Here is a 26,301-nt window from a genome sequence, read left to right on the forward strand (position 1 = left end):
GGCAGGGGCCGCCAAACACCAGCAGGCGGCCCAGGGCGAGGTGGGAGGCCGATTCGGCACAGGCGCCGACCACCGCGGAGCCAGGCCAGAGCAGCGGCCAGGGATGTCTTCGAGGGCTATGCGGCTCAAGGGAACAGGACCCATCAAGCGACCAGACAGGAGGTTGGCGAGTTGGATGGACAGGCTACAGGAAGATGGAGGGATGGGAGGTAGGGTGGATAGACATATCAACAGTCTGAGGGATGGGTGGAAAAGTTGGTAGATGATTGGAGTAGGAGTGGAGGGATGAAAGAGGAGATGGAAGCATAGTTGGATGTGAAAGATACAAGGGGAACCTCTGGCCAAAGGGATGAAGAAACTGGAGTGCCCAAGAGTGCAGAAAGGACCTGACATACAGAGACTACAGACTCAGGCATGAAGTTGCAATAGGTCAGCCTTGAATTCCTCATGGTGACAGCATGTTTCCAAACTCAGCCGATTTGAAGGGACTAGAGCCCCCATCCCACCTTCTCTGGGGCCACCATGTGCCCATAGTGAGAGGCCTATGCCTGGCCCAAAGTGTGGCCAACTTCGAAGGAAGGTTCCCAAAGTCAGCTGAAGTACTCTGTGCTTGTCCCAAAGTATCTGCAAAGATGGAGGAGAAAACCTGGCAGTCTAGAACACAGAACCCTCTGCTTTCTGCACCTCTGAATAAAGAGGAAGTCCCTACGGCCATAAGATTCCTGAGGGTTCTTCCTAGCACAGCCTCTTACCAGGTCAGGTCTCTGTCACTCTCTCAAAAGAGGAGAGACATGAGGGCATGTGAACACACGTTATAACCAGCATGGGCATGGATACCTCTTTTAACTTTGTATTTCTGGAAAGTCTCTGGCCTTTAACAACTGTGGATGTACAGTTCTATCTCTTCATCTCTCCATAGATTTTCTACCTGGCCTAACATTTGTTCTGCTTTTAGCTTGAGCATTCACTGGGATGGAATAAAATAGGAGCTGCAAAACCAGATGAGTTCAGGGTCTTCACAGCCACTGTACACACCTATTATGAATCCCAGGGTAGGTGCCTTCCCTAAAAGGTATTCAAGTCCAGATAAAATAACAATGAACACAAGACCACTGCTTTTTGATCCCTCCTTCAAACCGTTTCTATGCAACATGATCTGGAAGCAGCGATGTAGTTATAAAGTTCTTCCAACTTTGAGATATTGGAGGTCCTTTTGGTTAGATACATTTTTAAAATTTCACCTTTTTTCTCCCAAGAAAATACATATATGGCATTGTTTAGACTGTCTGAGCACTTTACACGTATTAACTCATTTAATTCTCATAATAATCTAATGAGGAAGTTACTATTATTGGCCCATTTTAGGGATGAGAAATGTAGAAGTTAAATTAACCCCAAGGTCACACAGCTAATAAGTGACAGAACCAGAATTTGAACACAGGTATTCAGACTCCAGAGTCTAGGCTTTTAACTGCCAGGCTCTATTTGCCTGTCCAACTAGAAAACTGACAGGTCCACATATTAAAAATAAGGCAATGAATAGTAAGTCTCCCTCCATCCCAAGGCTATCAATCTTCTGGTCAGAGGAAACCACTGTTAACAGTTTCCTTCCAGAAAAATGCAAGTATGTACATAAAAGCATATATCTAGATATATAAATCACATACCTATCTATATCTGTTAAAACAAATAGAAGTATTTTATACCTGCTGAACCTCCTTATCTTAATTTACATTATATATTTGAAGATTTTTTCCATATCAAAACATAGGTCTACTTCATTTTAAGGGCTGCAAAGTAATCCATTCTGAAGAAGTAATATAATTTAATTCACTAACCCTCAAGATTTCTGTGGTTTGTAGTCATTTTCTTTTACAAATAATGCTACCACAGCAATTTTATATTTAATGTCTTTCCTAATCTGCACAAGTTTATTTCAGAACAGTTTTGAAGTCCAATTTTTGCCTGTGTTTAAAAATTTGATACATATTGCTAAATTACTGTACAAAATGGTTACATGAATTTATATATAACTAATTTATAAATAATAGTTGATTCTGAAAACTTATACTTAGTAAGGGACATTTATCTTTATAAAATCCTAAGGCATTGGTAGAAAGGGAGTTTTTGCTTTCTAATGATTAGAATTAGTCAAACTGTCAACTTTAGCTTCTTTACCTTTTAATGACAACTTCAGCAAGTAAAGGTTATTTTAATAGTTTCACCTTCAGTTTCTAAAAGACAGTATGCACCATATGACAAATTATTTTCAGAACTGAGAACTAAGAACAGTCTGGCAATTTTTCTTTATTGAGTAACAATTATATACCTCTGTCTCTTTTTGCTTTCGCTTCCAGGATGCTCAACATTACATCTGATGCTCAGTCACAACATCAGTATTAACCAATGAAGAAGCATCACTATTTTTATATTACTTTATTGCTATTTTTATTTTAATGGCCTAATTTCACATATACATCTAATACAGCCCCTCAAATATATTTTGGAAGTAGGTGCTATGCAAAAAAACTTTAAATAACCTTTAGGTTAATAAAAGAGTTCAGGCAACATGACTAAGGTGAGAGGCAAGGAGAGAAGGGTGAGCATAACTTTCATTCTCTTCCTGTTTGAAATGTATGAGACTTAACTATTGTTATTGCTCTTCAGAATCATCCTTAGAAGGTAACAAATTAGGAAAATTCCCCTCATCTTCTCTACTTTGTTAACTGGACAGCACAAATTAGAATTTCAGGGTAGAAAGGGAACTTGTAGATTACCTAAGCAAAACCATCCCTTTACAAATGAGGAAACTGAGGCCCAGGGAGGTAGGTGACTTACCTGAGGCCACAGCTCTAGAAAATGACAGAGCAGGACTAGAACGTGGGTAGCTTGAGATCCAGGCCAACGTGCTCTACCACTGAGTAAACACGCAACTCAGACGACTTGGGGTGGCAGGAGGGAGGAAGAGAAGGTAACCCCACAGCCCCTAGCAACGAAAACAACAAAAAGGACTTGAGGTATTCATAAATAATTAAGCAGTTAGCTGCAGCAGCTACTCCCTTCCCCTCCAGCATCCAGTCACCAAGGCAACTTGGGCAGGGTGCCTACTGGTTGCCTAGTAACAGTGTGGTCTGCTCCCCTGACATGCTCCCCAGGCATCAAAGATTTGAGAGCCTGGAAGAGCCTTAGACAGGGATCACTATTCCAATACCTTCATTTTCCAAATGGAGAAATGGAGGCCCAGAGAAGCCGAGTAACCTATGCAATATCACACAGCTACTCAGAAACAGAGCCAAGCTCCATTTCCAGTTGCTTTCCATTGCAATAGGGATGCCTTGAGGACACTGCAGATGGGGGAGATCTCCCCACAGTTCCTAAAAGAATGAGAAAGTAAGACCAAGCAAGCAAGCAAGAAAGAGACAGAGACCTTGAGCTCTCATATGCAATTAGCAGGAGCTGGTAATCCCATCAGCCCAACTTTCATCATCACCATGGCAACATGGGTGAGCTGGGTGCTGGTTGCCTAGTAACAAGTGGTCCTCTATTTTCCACTCACATCAGGCTCCCTGGGAGTTACAGGAACAGTAGAATGATGGAGCTGGATGAGAAGGCAGGTATCCTAACTCAGTCTCTTCCTTTGACCAGCAAGGAAACTGAGGTTTGGGACACCGTGCAAGGTCACACAGCCACTGAGCTCACAAGCGACGGGGACTCAATGTTGGCCAGCTAGCCTTTCTTGAATTCTCTCCATTTGACATAGCACTGCAGGAAGGGAAACCGCACTCAGTGAAGTCAAAACTTTGGAGAGAAATGGCTGGTGGTCCCCTGGAGGTACTACCACTTGTCTAAATAGTGGCTATGCCACACACAAGGCCTGGCACACAGTAGATGTACACAGAAGGCACTATGCCCAATAGTTAAACCTAGGATCTCTAAAGTCAGAAAATTTGAGTGAAAAGCCAGCTCTTCCCAAACCTAGAAAGCTTCTTATCTCTCTGCCTCAGTCTCAGAAATGGACATTCTGCCCATGCCTACCTCTCAAGTCATCGTTAAGATGAAATGAAAAAATGTACATGTCAAGTGACTAGTATATAGTAAGATGCAGTAAATGTTAGGTATTCATTCTACACTCAATAAGTATTTGTTGCATGTCTGCTATGCAAATGCCACACTGTCCTAGGCTCTTGAGATTCATTAATGAGCAATACAGAAAAATATTCCCTGTCTCAGGGAGCTTACTTTAGAGTGGAATGACTGTGTATGTATGCATTTTTTTTAATGCTTGTTGAATGGACAGAGGAATTCATTGGCAATTATCTATGTTTATATTACAGGGCTCCTTCTCTAAGTCTGAGAAGTTTCCTGTTTATAGAGTGTGATGCTATAAATATGCAGGTCTGTCTTGTAGTGGGAACTGCATTTTCCTTTTATAAGCTCAGGAGACAAAGGAAGGCAGTGGCCACTAGATGGCAGACCTCTGTCTCCTTAGATACAGGACACAAGGAGGCACAGGGAGGCACAGGCCTGGGGCCCAAGTCCCTGACTGAAGCTTCCAGCAAAGGCAAGTGTTGCAGTTGCTCGCTCAGTCCTAGGGCGATGGCTTGGAGGGGTCTGGGAGACCTGAAACTCCTCTAGGAATCTGGGGTCATCAGAGGAGGCTGTAGCATGGTTTAAAAGCAATCACTTTTAAAGCGATACTGAATCCCACTTTAACCAAGATCCTGCCATGGGTAAGCTGTGTGACTTCAAGAAGTTATTAATTTTGCTGAGCTCCGGATTCCTCATCTGGAACATGGAGAAAATGACAAGAACTGCCTCAAGGGGCAGCTCTGAGGCATGTAAGTGAAATATGTCTAATGCATCCTGTAAGCTACATACAGAAAAAGCTCAACCAATGTTATTATCTAGAATCTAAAAGATCTCTGGAGGTCTGGTTCAGAGTGGCAAGTGGAGGGAAAAAGGATAAAGGAGATAGCACTAAGCATTTGCAGTGAGGAGACCGAGGTCCTCCCAGTCACCAGGCATGGAAAATGTGACATTGAGGTTCAGTTGTCCCACCTTCCACATCCAAATCCACCTATCAGCCACACAGAGTCTTTCTTTTGTTCTTCCTGCACCCCTTGTGTTGATCTTCCGTCTCTATTCCTAGTGGTTCCACCCACTCTCAGTCTCACTTCTGGAGTTCCAGCCAAGCACAACACCCTCCTCACTGGTCTCCCTGCTTCCAGTACTGGCACTTCCAACCCACTCCCAAACAGCAGCCTGAGCAACTGTCCCAGACATTGATTCGATCATGCCTACTGTGCTTCACTGGCTTCCTACTGCTCTCAGAACAAAGTCCAAACTCTTTCCTGGGCCCAAAAGGGCTTAGCATCTTCTGGATCCTTCCTGCCTTTCCAAACACATGGCTGTCCTCTTCTTCCTTCCTCCAAGCTTCTCAGCAGCCTGGAGGCATCTGCATATGCTGTTTCTTCTCCTAAACCACCAATCTCTCTGCTCTACATGGCTGGCCCCTTCTCCCACTCAGCCCTCCTGGGCAAGATCTTCCCCACCCTCCAACTCTAGAGCAGGTCCTCCCCCCTCCCTAATTATTCCTTTTATAGCAAGCTGCACCGATCTACTACCTGTCTCCCACACCAGAACATCCTGTCCACGAAGGCTGGGCCCCTCTTGTGCACTTTGTTCTGGAGCCTTGCATGGGCTGGCCACACCACCAAGAGTTGTTAAGGAAATGAACTGGGTATACAATAGCTATTGATTGAAAACAGTATGAATTCATCTCTCAATTTCTAGTCTTTCTCCTCTGCCAGTTTATCATTTTCGTGGATGGCCGATTAGTTTTCCTAAAATGCACTTTCCCCATTTCCTCTTTGCTCAAAAGCCCTAAATGGCTGTCTCTCACAGGCTGAGTTCTGAAATCTCCAGTCTAGCGTTTGAAATCCTCCCCACTTAATCCACCTTTCTAAAAGCAGTTGTGGAGGTGGCTCCATAGTGTAGTGGTTAGCACTTCTGCTTTGCACACATAAGGTCCTGTGTTCACACCCCAGGTGGAGCCACCTACCATGTCCTGTGTGCACCAGGCCCCGGTTGCATACTGCGAGAGTGTGGGAGGGGACGCCCCACCTTCAGAGATCCAGTTCTTAAGGGGAAATGGCAACATCCATGGGTCAGGGGTGGAAGTGTGTGTGTAGGGGGCGGGGGGGGGGGTGGAATTAAAGAGGGAGAAAAAAAATAAAATAATAGCATTTGCAAGTATATTTCCTTTTATTTTGGTTATATATGTGTGTGTGTATACCTATATTCACATATGCTTGGAAATATGTAAACATATACTAAATGTATGTATTTGTAAATAAATATATTTGGATGTACCTTCTTCCCCTCGAGGCATCCTCAAGTCTGTGACTACATGAATTCCTGAGGGCTGGTCTGTGACCCTCTCCTCCGTTCCTAGTGCAGCATCTGGCATATGGAGATTCGACTTTACTGAGCCAGTGATCTGTCTAGTCCCCACTGAGTAAACACACTGTGTGCACTCACATCTCCCTTCTTTTTCCTGAGACCTTTCTTTTCTTGTTTGCCCAAATTCTCTAACCATCCTTCAAGGGCCAGGGCAAGTTCAATCAGAGATCAACCAACCAACTCAACCCTGAAAGGGGCAAGAAATCTAGAATTCCAAAGTGATAGCTACGCAGGTATCCAAACTACTTTCTTCAGGAACCTGTTACCCTGACAAAGGGAACACTGGAAGTAACCGTGCTTTTCCTTGATTAAGAGTCACAGAGATTTCAAAATCATTGGCCCTGTGGCCAGTCGAAGAATTCAGATGAAGGGACCTTTGTTGTGGCTGCACAGGACTTTTTACTGATTAGAGGACCATTGATTCATATAACCAACCCCTAGTGTCGGGCATTTAGATTGTTACCAAGGTTTGGCCCCATGATACGCAGCCCTGCAATGATATACTCTGCAAATCACTGGCTCCTTATCAAAGGGTAGATATTAATGCTCTCCCAGGCCAATGAACCAGACATGTGAGGATCACTCAGATCAGAAACTGGATCTGAAGAGGAAAGCCGGCAGGCCTGGAGTCAGTCTTTGGCAGATTTTAAAGGAGAGGAAAAGATAGACAGTAAAGAGGCAATGTGAGCAGAAGGAAGTCCAAAAATGTGTGCTTAAGCCCACACTTAAGAGCTGTGTGATTTGGGACAAATCATTCAGCCTCTCTGAGTCTCTTTTTTTCTCAATTGAAAAATGAGTGTGTTAATGATACCTGCTTTACATTGCTGTCCGGTTGGGAGGCCCTGCATAAGTCACAAGATGCCACACAGTGTGGGTTGTTGTTTTCTGTTGAGATTTGAGCACTGGAAGTCCCGGAAAACCCTTCCTCAGTCCTAGGCAAACTGGAATGGCTGGTCATGCCAAGAGCATATCCACAGAGCACTGCCTATTTCACTTGGTTTTCTGTATCTATTGTGGAGTCCTCTAATCCCCATTGCCAGCTGACAAGTACTTGCATAATTCAGCATTGAGCTGGTTACTTCTTTACAGCTAAGAAGCTGCTTCAGGGTTAAGTTTTATTTTGTTTTTTGGGTTTTTTTTTTTTTTTTAGCTTTCAGATATTACTCAGACATCATTTAGGGGAACATTTTGCAAGCCAGTGCTCTGAATAAGGGCATTGTGCTTTCTAAGCTTAAATAATCACTTCATACAAATAATCACATCGATAAAATACAGTACCATAAGAAATCCTGATACAGAAAATATCAACTTACAAAGCAAAATATTAAGTGATGAGTCAGATATACGATGACAACCTGTACCTTATTTCCCACATTAGCCTAAGCTCCTTGAGGATGAGGAGCTCGCCTTTGTAGTCCTCACATAATATTATAAAGTTTGTTTGTGTAGTGGATACTCAATAAGTATCTGAATAATAAAACAATCTATGATTAAAACATTTATTATTAAAGTGTACATTGAAATATTTTATAAGTCATTTTACTTCTTAAGAGCTGAGTGTACTCTACAATTTGAGAAGCCACATTATTTTCTGAAAAAATTGTAATTGCATAAAATTTTCAGAACTATAATTACCGTGCAAAGTGCTCCATTAGGATCATGAAGATGCTTTCAACCAGCATTTTAGCCAATGAAACTTCAGCAGTTACTTAATCTCTTTTCTTTTACCATTAGTAGGAATTGCATACTCCCAATACAGAATGATACCGTCAATGATTTACTCCTTTCCTGTTGGTTTTCATCTGTTACATATTATACACATAATATTAGGTTGCAAGTTATGCAACTTATATTTCTTTAAGAGTTTCTTAGTTTTTATGATAAGATAGTGTCTTTTTTCTGGGAAGTGAAAAATAGGCACATATTGATCATACTCGGTCCATTACAAAATGTGGTCTCTAATGGGGGTTATGATAAATATGGCACCCCCACAGATCACTTTGCATGTCTGTTTTGTGTCACAAATGTTTACTGTCACAAATGTTTACAATGATCTTGGAGATAGCTAAGAATCATTTTTGTCCCTTCACAAACTTCCAGAACTAAACCTTGAATTATCCTAACTTTGAGTGGATTCTCTATCATTTCTAAAATGCTCAAAGGTCATGTTTTCTTGCTTATCGGACTGAAGTATTTCGTATTACATGGAATATAATCTTGTCAATAAAATACAGTACCATCTTTTTCATATTTTGCAAAAGCATAGTTAATGATGCAAATAATTTCCTATATTTCATTCTGAAGAAAAATCATTAACAAAACCACACTCGTTACAAGAATCAAAATTCAGTGTAAGCGAATAGAAACTACCCATAAAGGCAAGATTAGCATTGAGGAAACAAGTCTAATAATCATAATGTCCAGATGAAAATGAATAACTGAATCATTCTTGGCCAAATGAAATAGCTTTATCTTAATAAGTTGTTTCATCATCTCTGTTGATTTAATTTAACGAGAAGATATCAAAAAAGGATTACAACCTGCAAAAATAACTTTATTTTCTATGCTCATCAGCATTTGGTCTGTGAATCCTCTCCTTTTATTTAAAACATGAGGTTACTCCCAAAATGGTCTCTAAGTTTCTTTCCCTCAAAAGCAGCCATGTTAAAAAGAAATAGCCCCAAACTGCAATTAAATTATTGGAATTAAAAAACTGGAACCCAAGTGCTTGGTCAAATCTTTCATCAAAGAAAGAATTCAAACATTCTTTTACCAGGCAAGCTGGTAAGTACAAGTTGTCATGGAAACAGTATGTTTTCAAATTATACAAGGAATGACGTTCTTCATCTAACTAGGTGTTCATCTCCTCTAAATGGGGAGAAATTGTTGTAGCTGATACCCATTATATTTATTTCAAGTCTGCATTAAAAACAATAATTTCTTTTTTTCTATATAGGAATACATGGACATGGAGCCTCACTCTCATAAAAAGGAGAATTAAAATTATTTGCAAAAGAATTGGTGCATAAAAAAATTCCATGACATAAATCTACTGATGCATAGTGAAAGAGTAGGAGAATAAAAACCAGAGAATATAATACTGCCTTTATGTACAGTGGGGCACATTTTTCTTCAGTAGCATTAATGACTGTTTTTTACAGAATAGTCTAGGCCAGAATAGTTCTCAGGAAGTTGGAGTGTCTTGCTAACAGGTGTATTGTCACCACTGCTTATTACAGCATAGCCCCTTGTTAATCCACAGACTGCTTAGGAAGACACAGAAGAAAGGCAATGCTGTGTCTTTTCCCACTACTTAAAAAGACAATCGTTAAGAAACACAGAGCATAAGCTAATTTTGTGGGAGGGCTTTATAGCACGGAAGGCTCCTGTATCTAAGAGGCAGCCTAAAATTCTTTTTGGATCAAGGTAATCATAGGAGAACATCGATTATTTTTTTCTTTTTCAGGTGAAAATAATTTCTCCAATTACCTCGCCCCAAAATTTTTTTTCTCACATTTTGCAGCCTAGAATGCTGAGGTCTTAATGAAAGCCTTTTTCTATCACAAAATAATAATGATTCAAGTGACAATACCAACAGCGTCAAGTATACAAATAACTCTTAAAATCAACATTAAGATTATAAAAACCCTGATTTCAAAATGGGCAAAAGGTGTGAACAGATACCTCACTAAAGAAAACAGTTGGCAAATAAGAATATGAAAAGATGTTGCTACATCTTATGGCATCAAAGAAGTGCAAATTTAAGTAACAGTGTGATATCACTGCACAATGATTAGAATGGTTGAAATCCAAAACACTGACAGCAACAACTGCTGACAAAGATGTGGAGCAACATGAACTCTTATACATTGCTAGTGGGAATGCAAAGTGGTACAGCCACTTAGGAGGACAATTTGGCAGTTTCTTACAAAAAACTAAACATATTCTTACCATGGGATCCAGCAATTGCACTCCTTGGTATTTACTTAAAGAAGTTGGAAAAACGTTCACACAAATACCTCCACACAAATGTTTTCAGCAGCTTTTTTCATAATTGCCAAAACTTGGAAGCAAATAAGATGTCTTTCAGCAGATGAATGAAAAAATAAACTGCAGTACATCTAGACAATGAAATAATATTCAGTGATAAACAGAAATGAGCTATCAAGCCATGAAAAGACATAGGGAAACTTAAATGCACATTACTAAAACAAAAGGAGCCAATCTGTAAAGGATACATAACAATGTTCAAAAAACACTCTAGGAAAGGCAAACTATGGAGACAGTAAAAGGATCAGCGGTTGCCAGGGGTTAGGGAGTAGGGAAAAATAAATAGACAAAGGATTATTCAAGGCAGTGAAACTATTCTGTATGATACTATAATGGTGGAAAAATGTCACTGTACATTTGTCCAAACCCACAGAATGTACAACACCAAGAATGAACCCTAATGTAAACTATGGACTCTGGGTGATAATAATGTGTCAATGTAGGTTCAATGATTGTAACAACTGTACAAGTCTGGCGGGAGGGTGTTGATAGTCAGGGAGGCTATACATATGCAGGGACAGGGGATATAAGGAAAAACTCTATACCTTTAGTTCAATTTTGCTGTGACCTAAAACTGTTCTAAAAATAAAGGCTATTAAAAAAATAAAACCAACAGTAGTAATAGCTACCCTTTCAGGAGTGTTTAACTATGTCCCACATTTACTTATCTCATCTACTCCACATGTCAACTTTATGAAGTAGGTATGATTATCATCCCCATTTTATACCTAAGAGGCTTAATTAAAATGGTTAAATAAAATTCCCACAATTACACAGCCAGGGTCATGGAGTCCAAACCCAAGTTGGCTTGGTTCCAAGCTTGTGCTCACCATTTGTAAACTCTCTTCTGAGGACAAGTTTCACTCCATGAAGGCATCGCTATATCATCCGAAAAATAAGCTGGGCCTCTGACTTAAGAAAGTATTTAAATTTTGTCCCCAAATGTTCAAAACAAAACACTGAAAAAAGTGCTTATGTATCTGGTCTACAAAGCATATGTATATCTACTAAATAAATGCTACGGGACCTAGTAAACATCAGAGTTCAATTACAAAAATACAACAGTTTAGCACATGACGTAAGAATGTTAGTCATCTGTCGTAGAGAAGTTCCTACAACATCTACCTGTGAAATCACACCAAGGCAGAGCATAATCAAATTGCTCAATACCAGAAAAAAAGACACTTATGAACAAAGAAATAAAAATAAGGATTAGAAGTGACTTTTAACAGAAAATAATACAAGTCATAAGAGCAGCCTCTTTAAAGTACCAAAAGAAAAAAACTGTCAACCAAGAATTCTATACTCTGTGAAATATCCTTTCAGAAACAATAGATAATAATTCATCTTCCAGAAAGATGGAATAGACATGTTTTCCTTAATTCTTCCAACTAAGTATAGTGAAAAAAATCTGAGCGTTATATATAAAACAAACATAAAATGACTCTGAAAGGTGGCAAGAAGGAGGCACACCAGCTAGGAACCTCGGAACTCAAGGAATGACATGGTGATGAGTTTCCTGGGGTTTTTTTTCTGCTCTGTATAGCCCAGATTGGAACTGGAGAAGCTGGCAATGTGGAAATGCCAATGAGCAAAGGCAAAAAATCCCAAGAAAAGTCCGCTTTCTCTAGCCAAAGAACAAGAAAAGCAGCAGCCTACCAAGACAGAAAACTTTTAGACAATAACTGTTCTACACCAGCCAAACACCATGGAAAAAACTGTTACCCCACCTCTACCCAAGTCAGCAAGGCCAACAGGGGAGCTTAGGCTTCTACCTTTATGAGACAAAGTGGATTAAAAACAAAACAAAACAATGACAAGAATAACAAACTCCATGATCCAACAATATGTTATCTGCAAAAAACTCGCTTGAAAACAACATGGGTAGGTTGAAAGAAAAAAGATGGAAAAATGTATGTCATATAAACATTAATCTAAAAAAAGAAATGCTGATAGAGTAAAAGAGAGATAGGCAATCCACATTTATAGTTGAGAACTTCAGTACCCCACTCTCTGCAATTGATAAAACTACTAGACAAAAAATAAGCAAGGATACAGAAGAAATGAACAACAAAATAAGCCAATAGTACCTAAATGACATATATAGCACTTAAGCAGAACACATTTTTTTCAAATATTCCTGGAATATTCACCAATACAGATTAAATCTTGGACATAAAACAAACCTTAACAAGTTTAAAAGAAACCAATAATAGGAAGGCAACAGCAAAATTTCCAAACACTTGAAAGTTGACTAGTACACACATAAATAATCCATAGGCTAAAGAGGAATCTGAAAGAAAGTTTAAATATGCATAGAATTGAGTGAAAATGAAAATACAACATATTAAAATATGGCAGATGCAGCTAAAACACTATTGAAAAAGAAATCTATAGCACTAAATGCTTACATTAGAAAAGAAGAAGACTGAACTATAGATCATCTGAACTATAGATCATCACTGAGAATAGCCTGAAGTCTAGTTGAACAGAAGCCCTACAACTAAGGACATACAAAAGGAGCTGTCTCGAGACTGGTAGGAGGGGCAGAGACGTGAAAGGGGCTGGTCCCACACTCACATGTAGTGGTTAAAAATTGGGAGAGATATCTTGGCTACAGAGGTTCTCCCTCGAGGAACAAGGGATCCCAGCCCCGCACCAGGCTCCCTAGCCCAGGGCTCCAGTGCTGGGAAGAGAAGTTCCTACAAGATCTACCTGTGAAAACCAGAAGAGATTGTGGCTGAGTGAGATGAGGTCGGGTGGAGACCTAGGTGCTACTCTTGGAGGGCCTGCACGCAAACTTACTGATGGACTCACTCGCTCTGAACTCCAGCTCTGGGCGTAGCAGCTTGAAAGGCACCAGGGGGACATATAGGGAAGAAATGAGTTGTCTGGCTTCAGGGCGAGGGCTGGAGGGCCAGTTTCCTCCCAGATAGAAGTGCTCGCAGAATCTATTGTTTATTTGTTCAGCCCTTCCTTCTCCTGGTATGCAGAAGGAGACCACCATATCTGAGTCTCCATCAACCTGGCTAACAGTGGTTGCCCACCCTGGTAATTCTCTGAGACCCTGCGCCACCCAAATTGTGGACCCATCCACGCGGCTTCCAGAGGCTTTCCCATACAAACAGCTCATCTTAGCTCATGTTGCGGACTTTCCTAAAATCTCTCAAAGGTTCACAAAACCTAAACAAGCAGCATCTGGTGGCATGTCCTGTAGCTCATACTGAGCATCCCCAAGCCCGGCACTAGTGGCAGCTGTTCTCAGTTTGCAGCTTGGCCTCTCAAGACACCTCTAAACTCAGCATGGGTGGCAGCCATCCGCAGATTGCTTGGTGGCTCATGACAGGTGGCCCCAGGCAGGACAGAGGCTGCAGCTAAACTTGGCCTGTGGCAGGGCCCCTCTCAAGTGGCCCAAGGGCTGGCATAGCTGGTGGCCAGCTTCCCAGTAAGCCAGAGAACTATTCAGGACTGCATCTGAAGATGACAAACCCATAGGGCAGACTTGGCAGGCAATGGAGCCCTGCTAATGTGAATCCTGCTCTAGAGGGTCAACCTCTGCACAATAGTTCCTTCGCAGTGACTGTAGTCACTGGCCAGTCCTCACAACCAATCAGCCTGAGGATCAATCTCTCCTACTGACATGGCAACAGCAATTAAGACTCAACTACACCAGGAGGGCACACACAATTCATATAAGGGACACACCTGGAGCACCTGGCTGTGACCAGGTGAGTGTCCCACTGGGCATAGGACATTTACTGCATAAGACCACTCTACCAAGACTGAGAGACATAACAGCCTTACTTAATACATAGAAACAAACACAGGGAAACAGTCAAAATGGAGATACAAAAAAATATGTCCTAAATGAAAGAACAGAATAAAGCTTCAGAAAAGGAACTAAAGAAAATGGAAACAATCTACCAGATACAGAGTTCAAAACACTTGTTATAAGGATGCTCAATGAACTTAGAGGAAGAGTAGATGAACTCAGTAAGAACTTTAACACAGAGACAGAAAACATAAAAATGGAGATAGAAAACATAAAAAAGAACCAGTCAGAAATGAAGACTACAATAACTGAAATAAATAATATATTAGAGGGAATCAACAGATTACATGAAGCAGAGAATCGAATTAGCGATTTAGAAAACAAGGTAGCAGAAAACATCCAATCAGAACAGCAACAAGAAAAAAGGATCCAAAAAAATGAGAATAGTTAAAGAAGGCTCTGGGACAACATCAAATGTACCAATATTCACATCATGGGGATACCAGAAGAGACAGAGCAAGGAATTGAAAACCTATTTGAAGAAATAATGACAGAAAACTTCTCTGACCTGGTGAAAGAAAAAGACATACAAGCCCAAGAAGCACAGAGAATTCCAAACAAGATGAACCCAAAGAGGTCTACACCAAGGCACATCATCATTAAAAAGCCAAAGGTTAAAAACAAAGAGAGAATCTTAAAAGCAGCAAAAGAAAAGCATTTAGTTACCTACAACGGAGCTCCCATAAGACTGTCAGCTGATTTCTCAACAGAAATTTTGCAGGCCAGAAGGGAAGAGCATGAAATAATCAAAGTGATAAAAAGCAATGACCTACAACCAAGACTACTCTACCCAGCACAGCTATCATTTAGAATCAATGACAAGCTTCCCAGACAAGAAAATGCTGAAAGAGCCCACTACCACCAAACTAGAATTATAAAAAATGTTAGAGGGGCAAGAAGAAGGAGAAAGAGGGGAGAGGGAGACAGAGGAGGAGAAGGAGGGGAAGGAGGAGGAGAAGGTGAAAAAAGATTTAAAATATGAATAAAATGGAAATAACTACATGTATATCAATAATTACTTTAAATGTAAACAGATTAAATGCTCCAATCAAAAGATAAGGTGTCTGAATGGATAAGAAAACAACCCTCACATTTGATACCTACAACAGACTCACTTGAGATTAGAAGACACACATAGACAGAAAGTAACGAAATGAAAAAAGATAATTCATGAAAATAGAAACAAAATAAAACAAAAAACTGGGGTAGCAATACTTATACCAGACAAAATATGCTTTAAAACAAAGGCTATAACAAAAGACAAAGAAGGACCCAATAATCCCACTTCTGGGTATTTATCCAAAACACTACTTTGAAGGGAAAGAGCAGAACAAAGTGAATCCATATGTTCATTGCAGCATTATTTAAAATAGCCAAGATATGGAGGCAACCTGGATGTACATCAATGGATGAATGGATAAAGAAGAGGTGGTACATATATACAATGGAATATTACTCAGCCATTAAAAAAGAATACAGTCTTGCCATCTGCAATAACATGGATGGGCCTAGATGGTATTGTGCTGAGTGGAGTTAAGTCAGTCAGACAAAGAAAGGCAAATGCCATATGATGTCACTTACATGTGGAATCTAAAGAACAAAACAAACAAACAAAACAAAAACAAACTCATAGATACAGAAAACATTTGGATGGCTGCTAGATGAAAGGGGTATGGCGGGGGTAGGTGAAAAACAGGAAGGGATTAAGAAGTAAAAATTAGTAGTTACAAAATAGTCATGGTGATGTAAACTATAGCATAAGGAATATAGTCAATAATATAATAACTATATATGGTATCAGATGTACTAGATTTATCAGGGTGATCACTTTGTAAATTATATAAATGTCTAATCACTATGTTATGCACCTGAAACTAATGTAATATTGTATGCCAACTGTAATTGAAAAATAAAAAATTATTAGAAAAAAGAGATAACAATTAGAAAAAAATATATTTGGAAAAAGATTTCAAATCAACAATCTAAATCCTACATTTGTAAGCTGCTAGAAAGAAAACATCAAAGTAAACCCAAAGCAAGAAAAAGGAAGGAAAAAAAGAGCAGAAACCTATGAAATTAAAAACAAAAACAGTAAATATCAATAAAACAAACAAAAAGAATAAATAAAGACACTCTCAGACATGCAAAAGTTGAAAGTATTCATTACCATCAGACTCATGGTTCAAGAAATGTCACATGAAGTACTTTAAGAGGAGGGAACTGATATCAATAGAAAGGAATGAACAATAACGGAAATGGTAATCACATGGGTAAATATATGAGAGTTTTTCTTATATTTAAAATAATCTCTTTAAAAGACAATGGACTGTTTTAATACAAATAATAACAGTATAGTGTGGTATTTATAATAAATGAAATAATGTGTGATGACAACAGCAAAAAGGTTGGGAGGGAGAAATGAAAGTAAATCAATATGTTTTTATACTATTTGTGAAATAATATTCATTGAAGGTAGACTGTGATAAATTAAAGATTATTCTATAAACCCTATGTAAAGCACTAAAATAACACAGCAGAGAATTATAGCTAATAATCCAAGAAAGGAGATAAAAAATACCTAAGAAACATTTAATTAATTTTTAAAAAATAAGGAAAAGGGAACAAAGGACAAGTGGGACAAGTAAAAACAAACAGCAAGATGATAGATTTACATCTTACCTTATTAATATTCATGTTAAAAGTAAGCAGTCTAAATACCCTAATTGAAAGTTAGGGATTGTGAGACTGGATAAAATAAAAAGACCCAACAATAATGCTGCCTACAAGAAATACATTTTAAATATGAAGCAGAAATAGGGTAAAAGAAAAAAAATAGAATGTCTACTTGTCTTTCTGCAAGTAGTACATAAAAACTTTTAATTAAAAAAAAAATGTACTGAGCACCTACTTGAATCAGGAATCTATGGGAACAAAAGAATTGTGAGAAAGCATTTAAAACCACACACCAGTGTATATGCGTAAACACACACACATACACACACACTGAAATTTCAGGCTTAGGTTATAAGCAAAATTAGAAGTTATGTTGATCCTTAGCTTGATTTTATGAGCATATCCTACCATAAAATAATTTTTAAAATAAAAAATAAAAGTAGAAAAAGACACACTGTAATTTCTAATCAAAAGAAAACTCAAGTAGCTACATTAATATCACACTAAGTCAATTGCAAAGCAAAGAATATTACCAGGAATGAAGAAGGTTAATTAATTATATAAAGGAGTCAATTCACCAGGAGGACATAACAATTTTAAACATTTTTGCACCTGACAACATATCTCCAAAATACATGAAGCAAAAACTGTTAGAGGTACAGGGAGAAATAAACAAATCCATAATTATAATAATAGATTTCAACGCTGCCCTTTCAATAATTGATAGAACAAGTAGACAGAAAATCAGTCTTCTACTATTCAATATTTGAACACAATCAATCAACGTGACTTGATTGACATTGGTAAATCATTCTACCCAACAACCAAACAATACACATTATTTTCAAGTGCACGTGGAACAATTTTGTAAGACAGACTATATTCTGGCCCATAAGACATGACTCAATACATTTAATACAAATATGTTCTCAACCCATACCTCACGCCATTTGTAAAAAATAACTTGACGTGGAACATTAAATATAAAACCTAAAATAATAAAACTTCTAGAGGAAAACATAGGTTTAGGCAAGGATTTCTTAGATGTGACACCAAAAGCATGATTCATAAAATAATCCAAATTCAGAAGCCAGATTTCAAAATTAAAATCTTCCGTTCTTCAAAAGAAGCTATTAAAAGAATAAAAAGATAAGCCACACACTAGGAGAAAATATTTGCAAAGATCTGGTTTGCAGAGCATAAAAAGAATTCTTAAAAATCAATAAGAAAATAAATGACCTAATAAAAAAATATGGACAAAAATTTGAACAGATTCATCAGCAAATAAGATATGGCAAACAAGGACATGAAAAGATACTCAACATCATTAGTCATTATTCCTGACATAGTTGAAACTCTATTCCCAAACTACTAATTAAGTATGAAGGTAAAATAAGGTAATTGCCAGCTAAGTAAAATCTTAAAACATTTAGCTCCAAAGCACCTTTCTTGGGAAGCTACTGATGTATGCACACCACCTAAAAATGAAATGAAAGAATAAAACAAAAAAGAGAAAAATGTGGACTCCAGGACACAAGAGACCTGACATAGAAAGGGAAGGAAGAGACCAACACGATGTTGAAGGGAAGGGCCAGACCAGACTGAAGTAAGAGAATGAAGGTTCCAGGAAAGATGTCTCCAAGGACAAAAACAAACCAATAGAATAGTTGATGAATTTGGCTGTTATATGGTTCTGTCAGAAAATTTGAGGTCAAGAGAGCTGTAGGCACATGTCATTTTAAGGGGGAAAAGGAAATCATTAGTTCTAAGGGAAATTAAAAAGTTGTACAATTTATAAAATGTAGTTATATTATTCTATACAGTGTGGAATTTTACAATCCTGCATCTCACTGATGCTTAGCAGACTCTAAATCTTGAACTCATTAAACTAATTCTATGCCTTTTAGGGTGTCAGCAGGGGGCGTGTCTGAGAAATGTGTTTAACCAAAATGTCTGTGATGCTGAACTCAGACCTCCTCAAGGTAATATGGAAATCTAAGGAGAAATGTGCCAAAGTCGTGTCTTTTATGTGACTTGTTTCACCATAAAAAATTTGTCTGGCTTGTCTCTAAGGTAAGACTTATTTTTGCAGGTACTCTCCCCAACAATGGTAATAATTCTGCCCAACAAAAGAGCCTCTACCTCATCTAAATCAAAACCCAATGCAAAGCTTGGTGGTGGGGGCAGAGGAAGAATTTTTATGTATAGGAGATGTTTAGGTATATAGAGGGTGAGTATTTTATAGTTAAATTTTTATTTTTCATTACAAGAAAATCTCTGAATCACAGGTAAAATAGAAAATTAATAAACAGTAGGTACATCTCTAAAGATGTGTCTTATGGGCCTCAGTTCCACAGCGTAGAGCATTTAATTAAGATGTGCCTCCCAAATCTCTGTCTTAGAAAATATAGTCTCTATAATTCTCTAATAATAGAAAGTAATAATCAATGCATTATTTGACTTTTGAGTATGTGAGAGAAGAGAAGTGGAGGAGAGGATTAGAGCAGTAGCAGCTTTAATAGATAATATTCATACCATTATTCCATCACAGGAAGAGAACATTTAAGGAACAGGTTTGATCCTACAATCTTCTGCATTCACGGTAGCACCCTTATCCTGGTAGCAGCATTCAATCTTTAAAAGCAAAATTTAGGATCACAACAGGACTTAACCACTAGAGGGAGTTTAAACAGCTATTAAATATAATGGAAAAGAGAGGGACCACATAAAACTAGGCTTTTTTCTCACTTGGAGCCAGGGCTGTAACTCTTTGAAAAAATTTATTATAGAAACACAAAAAATAAAATTTTAAATGGTGATAACCATTCTAGTGAAGATTTTTGTTTCTTTTCAGTTTTGGAAGTATTCATTTTCAGGTGATTAAAATACTGCCTACAGCATAATAGTTTTTCTCACTTCCATATACCAGGTGCTACAAAACCCAGTTTAATATTTATAAGATATTGATAGGTTTTCCCTCAATTATGTATTAGTCCACACAGCCTTGTATGTATTTATTAAGAATTCAGACTTTCAGGCCAGATAGACTAGATTTTTAACTTCAACACTTTGTGCTATGTGTAATTAACTACTGTAATTAACTACTGTAATTAACTACTCTAATGAATATAAAACTTGAGGTTCCTCATCTGTGAAATGGGGTGCATGGTTCTGAAGGAGTAAATTAGATAATGTACACAAAACACCTTGGTGTACTACTGGATCTAAAAAAAATGATAGCCTTTCTAGTGGGCAGACACTGCAATACATGTATAAATCTACTGACTGAATAAGAATTTCTTAATTCCTTCTCCCAAGTTCACTGCAGCATCAAAGCATGTAAATGCTGAAGCAGACCAAAGGGACAACACATAATCATATGGCAAGGCATGACTTATTTCTGTGGCCAGCCGTAGGGAAGGATGCTACTAGAGTTTATATCTTAAAGGCCTACATTCACTCAGAAAGCAATAACAAGTAGTTCACATGCTTCCAGACTTCTATTCACCTATTAATAAGGATACTTTCGAAGATCACAGAAGTGACCTGACATTATACAACTATCATCACTACCTAATTTTAGACCATTGTCATCATCCCCAAAACAAACTCGGTATCTATTAGCAGTCACTCTCCAATCTCTTCTATCCTCCAGCCTCTGGCAACAACAAATCTACTTTCTGTCTGCATGTACTTGCCTATTTTGGCACTTAATATAAATGGAATAATATAGTATGTGGTCTTTTGTGTTTGGGTTCTTTCACTTAGCATAGTTTTCAAGGTTCATCCATGTTGTAGCATGTATCAGTACTTCATGCCTTTTTGTGAGTGAATAATATTCCAAGGTATGGATACATCACACTTTGTGTATCCTTTCCTCCACTAATGGACATTTTGATTGTTTCCTCCTTTTGGCTATTATGAAAAATGCTGTTATGAACAATTGTGTACAGATTTTTAAGTGGACATGTTTTCATTTCTCTTGAGTATATATCTAGCAGTGGAACTGCAGCATCATAAGGTAACTCTATGTTTAACTTTTTGAGGAATTGCCAAACTATTTTCCAAAGCAGCTGCATCATTTTATATTCCTACCAGCATTGTATGAGGGTTTCAATTTCTCCACATCACCACTAACATTTATAATTCTCCGTCTTTCTGATAACAGTCATCCTAGTAGATATGAAGTGGTATCTCACTACAGTTTTGATTTGCATTTTCCTGAACACCAATGATGTAAAGCATCTTTCCTTGCGTTTATTGGCCATTTGTTTGTCTTTTCAGAGAAGTGCCTATTGAAATCCTTTGACCAATTTTTAATTGGGTTATGTCTTTATATTGTTGATTTGAGTACTTTATATATTTGAGTACTTCTGGATAGAAGTCCTTAATCAAATCTATAATCTGAAAATATTTTCTCCCATTCCATAGATTGTCTTTTCACTTTCTTGAAGGTGTTATTTGAAATACAAACTTTTAAAATTTTAATAAAATCCAATTTATACATTTTTCTTTGGTTACTTATCCTTTTGATGTCATATCTAAGAAACTACTGACTAAAGTCATGAAGATTTACTCCTATGTTTTCTTCTAAGAGATTTATAGTTTTAGTTGTTACTCTTAGGTTTATGATCTATTTCGAGTTGATTTTTATATAAGATGTGAGGTAGAGGTTCAACTTCATTCTGTTCCATGTGGAGAAAATCAATTGTTAAAATAATTTTCACTAAAGTAAAGCCACGCATATACACATAAAGATATTGAATGATTCATTCAATAAATATATTCAGCAAAAACAATATTTTGAGATATATAATGATAATTTTTCTTCCTCTATTTTTCCCTTTCCTTCCCAATATTCAAATAGATAGCTGGCTCCAGGTTTCCTTGCCTAGGAGAGGTTTATGGCAAGGTAGCTGCCTGGCTCTTGTTTTCCCAAACACCTAAATTCTAGGACAACAGACTCCCAGGGGAACTGACCAATTACACTGTCAAAAAAAAAAACATTGAAGAACCGTTTTTCCCCTCTGCTAGAGTAGATAGAGAGTATCCAGAATTGAAAGCAGAAGGAAGGAGAAGAAAAAAGATACTGAGAGAAAAGGGATCTACACCCAATTTCCCACACATACTGCTGAGAGAAATGGCTGTGGATGCATCTATATCACATGCATCTTCAGCCCAGATTCTCCACCCTAAGTCTGGCATAAGGCAGCTAAGAATCACTAAACCACATGGCTTATAAGGACAGGAACAAAATGGCAACAACTGACCAAACATTAGATGGGATACCCTCATACACACATACAGGCAAATCCTGAATGACTAAGTACTGTGCAATCCAGACATTACCCTGGAATTATGTCACATCCTTAAGAAGCAAGGGGCCATGATGAAACTGAAGAAGCACTGAGGTGACATTTTTTCCCCCACCACCAAGACAAAATGGCAATTCAGAGTGAGAAGGTTTCTAGGAAGGAGCTATATTTCTTGCATGCTTGATTTTATGTCCATTCATACCTGCCACACAAATATTGAGAAAGAACTATGTATGTATAGAACATCCTGCTAGGCTAATTGGGGTGGGAAATATAAAAGTCAATCAAGACATGGTTAGCTAAGGCATTTATAGTCTGGTGAGAGCAAATATGATTAACTAGAGCTGCCATTTATTACATACCTTGTGCTACTCTTTGTAAATGGATCACATTTAATGGAATCTTTCTCACAACAGGCCTTTAAGATTCAGAGGTTCGGAGGAGGCAAGAGACTTGGCTAAGGATGCATACTAGTAATTGGTGGAACTTGGATAGAACCAAGGTATACCTAACTCCAAGTCCATTTTCATTCCTGCGGTAATGACTCCCTCCCATGAGAGACCAATCTAAGTGCTGTCCTTTGATAACCCAACATCCACTGGACATAGACTTTGGGTCATGTTTTCTAAGAGTTGGGGTGGGGTTAAGTCAAACCAACCTTCTCTAATTTTGGGTCTAATGTACCCGTTGGAAGATGACAGGCCAGGGGCCTGAGACTGGACAGAAGACATTGGCCAAATTGGCTCCCACAATGTTAGTACTTATGTCCTGCTATATCTGTAAAGGTGTGTCAACCAGATCCTCTGAACAATCTAACAATTTTTATTACTATTTACGCCATCTATATGTCTAGCAAAGACATTACATATCTGATTTATGTGCAAAAGGAGGAATCTAGTTATAAGCAAAACAGAAATTTTTCTTATAGGGAAAACTCTCAGAGCTGTTTTGATCTGAGGTGCAGGCACTTAACTTGGAGCCTAAGAAACTATTATAAAATCTTGTCTGAAGCCCCCTAGAAACAATAAAAGCAAAATAAGTTGATTCTGGCAATGAAATGTTAATTTTTCCTTAAGTATTAATCTACTGAACAAATGTTGAACATGAAAGAAGCAGGCATAGAAATGCTGTGAGAGCCATGATTTACACATTTCTATTGCTGCTTCTTCTATTTGATCTTTGGTAGATGTCTAAACCAAATTTCAAATCCCAAAGAGAAGCATATTGAGCCACAGAGAGAAGTAAAAAACATAGAGAAATCTAAATTATAAGGGACTACTGACTTTTCTTTTGTGTTTCTGTCTGAAGAATAAATCCCTCCTGTTTGGGATTTTATAAACATTTAATTTGCATTTTCTCATATACAAATTTTGGAACTGAGGACTCTCAGAAATCATTTGGTCTAATGTCTCATTTTGCAAATGGGAACATTTCAGATTCCAAGATGTTAACTGACTTGTCCAATGTCATGTGTTCATTAGAACAAATATTATTCCAACTAAGTGGTAAGGGTACTGACCTCGAAGTGAGAAGACCTAGCTTCTACTTCTCGCTCAACCATTAATGAATCACTGTTTATAAAAGTGTTAGATTAGATGATTTTTAAGAATCCTTCCCTCTCTGAAGAAACTATAACTCTGTGAATATAAACATCAGTGGTTTTTTGTTTGTTATTGAATTTTTAGAAACTCAATAACTTTCTTTGCAGTTGTGATAAAGAGGCACTGTGTATGGTAGTTATGAGTGTGGGCTCTAGGGCCAGAGTTTCTGCCTTGCAATCTCAGCTCTCACATTTACTTCTGATGAAAGCCTGAACAAACTACTTAATCTATCTGCCTCATGTGCAAAATGGAGATTGCAACAGTACTAACTACATATGGCTGTTACAATGATTAAATGTTAATAACATGTCAAGATTCAGCACAGTGTTTAGCATATAGGAAGTGCTTAGTAAATGGAGGTTGCCATTAATATTGTCATAAAAGAACCAGATGTAGTGTCTTTGCGTGGGCTACAAGAAGGCATCCCCTACTCTGGGCAGAAGCAGTCCAACTGCTAAAGTCCACATCAAGGCAGGATCTCATTCTCTATGGTTATCTATCTAGCTTTAAAAAAAAAAAAAAAGCAACCAAATAAACAAACAAAAACAACCATTTCCCAACCTCAACCCGATATCAGTAGCCAAAGACATGTAAGTGTTTGAGAGGGCCTACTTGGCTGGGAGGAACACATTTACTTTCCCCTTCATTTTCTTCTGCTTGGAATGCAGAAGCAATGGCTGGGGTGTCAGAGGCATATTGATCATGAGGGAAGGGCTAAAAGACTTTCAGAGACTCAGGCCAGGAGCCAATAATTCAATGTCAGCAATCAATGACCTCCAGACTTCTTATTTCATGAGGAAAATAAACATGAATATTTTTAGCTACTATTATCAAAATAAAATCCTAACCAAAACACCCTCCAAAATTGGTTTCTATTTTCTGTCAATAAATATTTGCAATCCTGCCTGGTCAATCATTTGCCCCTGGCCACTTAGGGGTGCTAAGTCAGACTATTATTGGCTGTCACTTAGATTTTTGCAAAATGTCCACACTGTCCTCAAGATCTCTGCTCAAAGTGTGGTCTGTGGACCAACAGCATTAGTGTCACCTAGGAACCTGTTCAAAATCCAAAATCTTTAGCTCCATTCCAGATCTACTGAATAGGAATATGCATTTTCACAGTATCCCCAGTGATTTCTGTACACACGTAAGTCTGAGGCTCTAGACTACTCTTCCAGGCTCTACTGTCATTCCTCTTAAACACTAATGCCAAAATAATTTTCCCGAACCACAGCTCTACTAATGTCATTCTCCTCAAAAACCTTCAGGAGCTCTTTACTGCCAATAAACTAAAGTTTCGATTCCTTAAGCCTGATAATCCAGGCTTCTATGATCTTGTGTTGTCTTGGAAATGCCCATCAGAGTGCTTCCCATGCATATGGTAGATAGGGAATATGTAATGTTCTGCATAAAAGAAAAAAAGTGAGTGTACCTGAGAAACAACATATTCCTTAATTCTGGAATACAGTGGTACAAAAAACAGACATGGTCCCTTGCCTTCATAGAGCTTAGAAACTAGCTGAAAGAATAAGATTTTTAAAAGAAATTAAAATATGTAATGACAAACAATAACTGCTATTTACGAAGAGAATGGGCGATGATACAGAGTAAGACAGACTAGTCAGAAGAGATGGCCCAAAGGATGGGCGCCTTCTGTGAAGACGGACCAGAGAGAGGGAACAGCACATGGAAAGACAAGAGAACTTGGTGTATTTGAGGATCAGAACAGGGACTGCCCTTTCAGGCTTACCCAGAAAATAGACACCCCAGGGAAGACGATGTCATGGGGGTTCACCTTCCAGGTCACTTAAGAGAAAATGCTAAATTTCTTTTCGCTGACATATGTCTTCACTGAGACTACGGGTGAGGCAGAGATCAGAGCTTGCTGTCCAGTCCTTTTGAGTCCAGCCCTGGAAATCAGACCTAGTAAGGCTGGATTCCCAACTCCACCGTTTAACCACTCTCAACTCCTCTGACCTCCAAGCCTCCGCTTCCTCAGGTACAAAATGAGGTTAAGATTAGAAGCAACTTTGTAGCTACTGTGAACGACGAGCGAGATAACGCTAGCAAAGCTCCCCCGAACACTGCCACCCACATCAGTGCTCACCTGAACATTAGCGGTTACATGATTATGATGATCATAATTATTATCATTAGTTATTATTAGCGTTGGGGCAGAAGGCTTATCATAATCATTCCGGTCCTTCTGAGGCCTCACGACCCTGCTATCCCAAGAACCCCCCCACCCCACCCCGCGTACGGCCACGGTGACCCCAGCGTGGGCACCGGATGCCGCCGCTGGACCCCCGTTACCTGGGGCCAAACGCGACTTGTCATCACCTCGCGTCCTGGGCCCTGCCTCCCTCCC

General features: G+C 38.6%; 1 protein-coding gene across 1 annotated transcript in view; it reads right to left on the bottom strand.

Annotated features, from left to right (window-relative positions):
* The window catches only part of EIF4E3 (eukaryotic translation initiation factor 4E family member 3), a 38,924-nt gene extending 35,941 nt beyond the window's left edge, over nt 1-2,983 (bottom strand). The window contains exon 1 of the mRNA XM_011381001.2: nt 2,839-2,983. The gene's annotated coding sequence lies outside the window, so the exon portion shown is untranslated. The remainder of the gene's footprint in view (nt 1-2,838) is intronic.
* Nucleotides 2,984-26,301: the final 23,318 nt, after the last annotated feature.

This window comes from Pteropus vampyrus, unplaced genomic scaffold, assembly GCF_000151845.1.
Source record: "Pteropus vampyrus isolate Shadow unplaced genomic scaffold, Pvam_2.0 Scaffold420, whole genome shotgun sequence".
NCBI classification, from domain to species: Eukaryota; Metazoa; Chordata; class Mammalia; order Chiroptera; family Pteropodidae; genus Pteropus; species Pteropus vampyrus.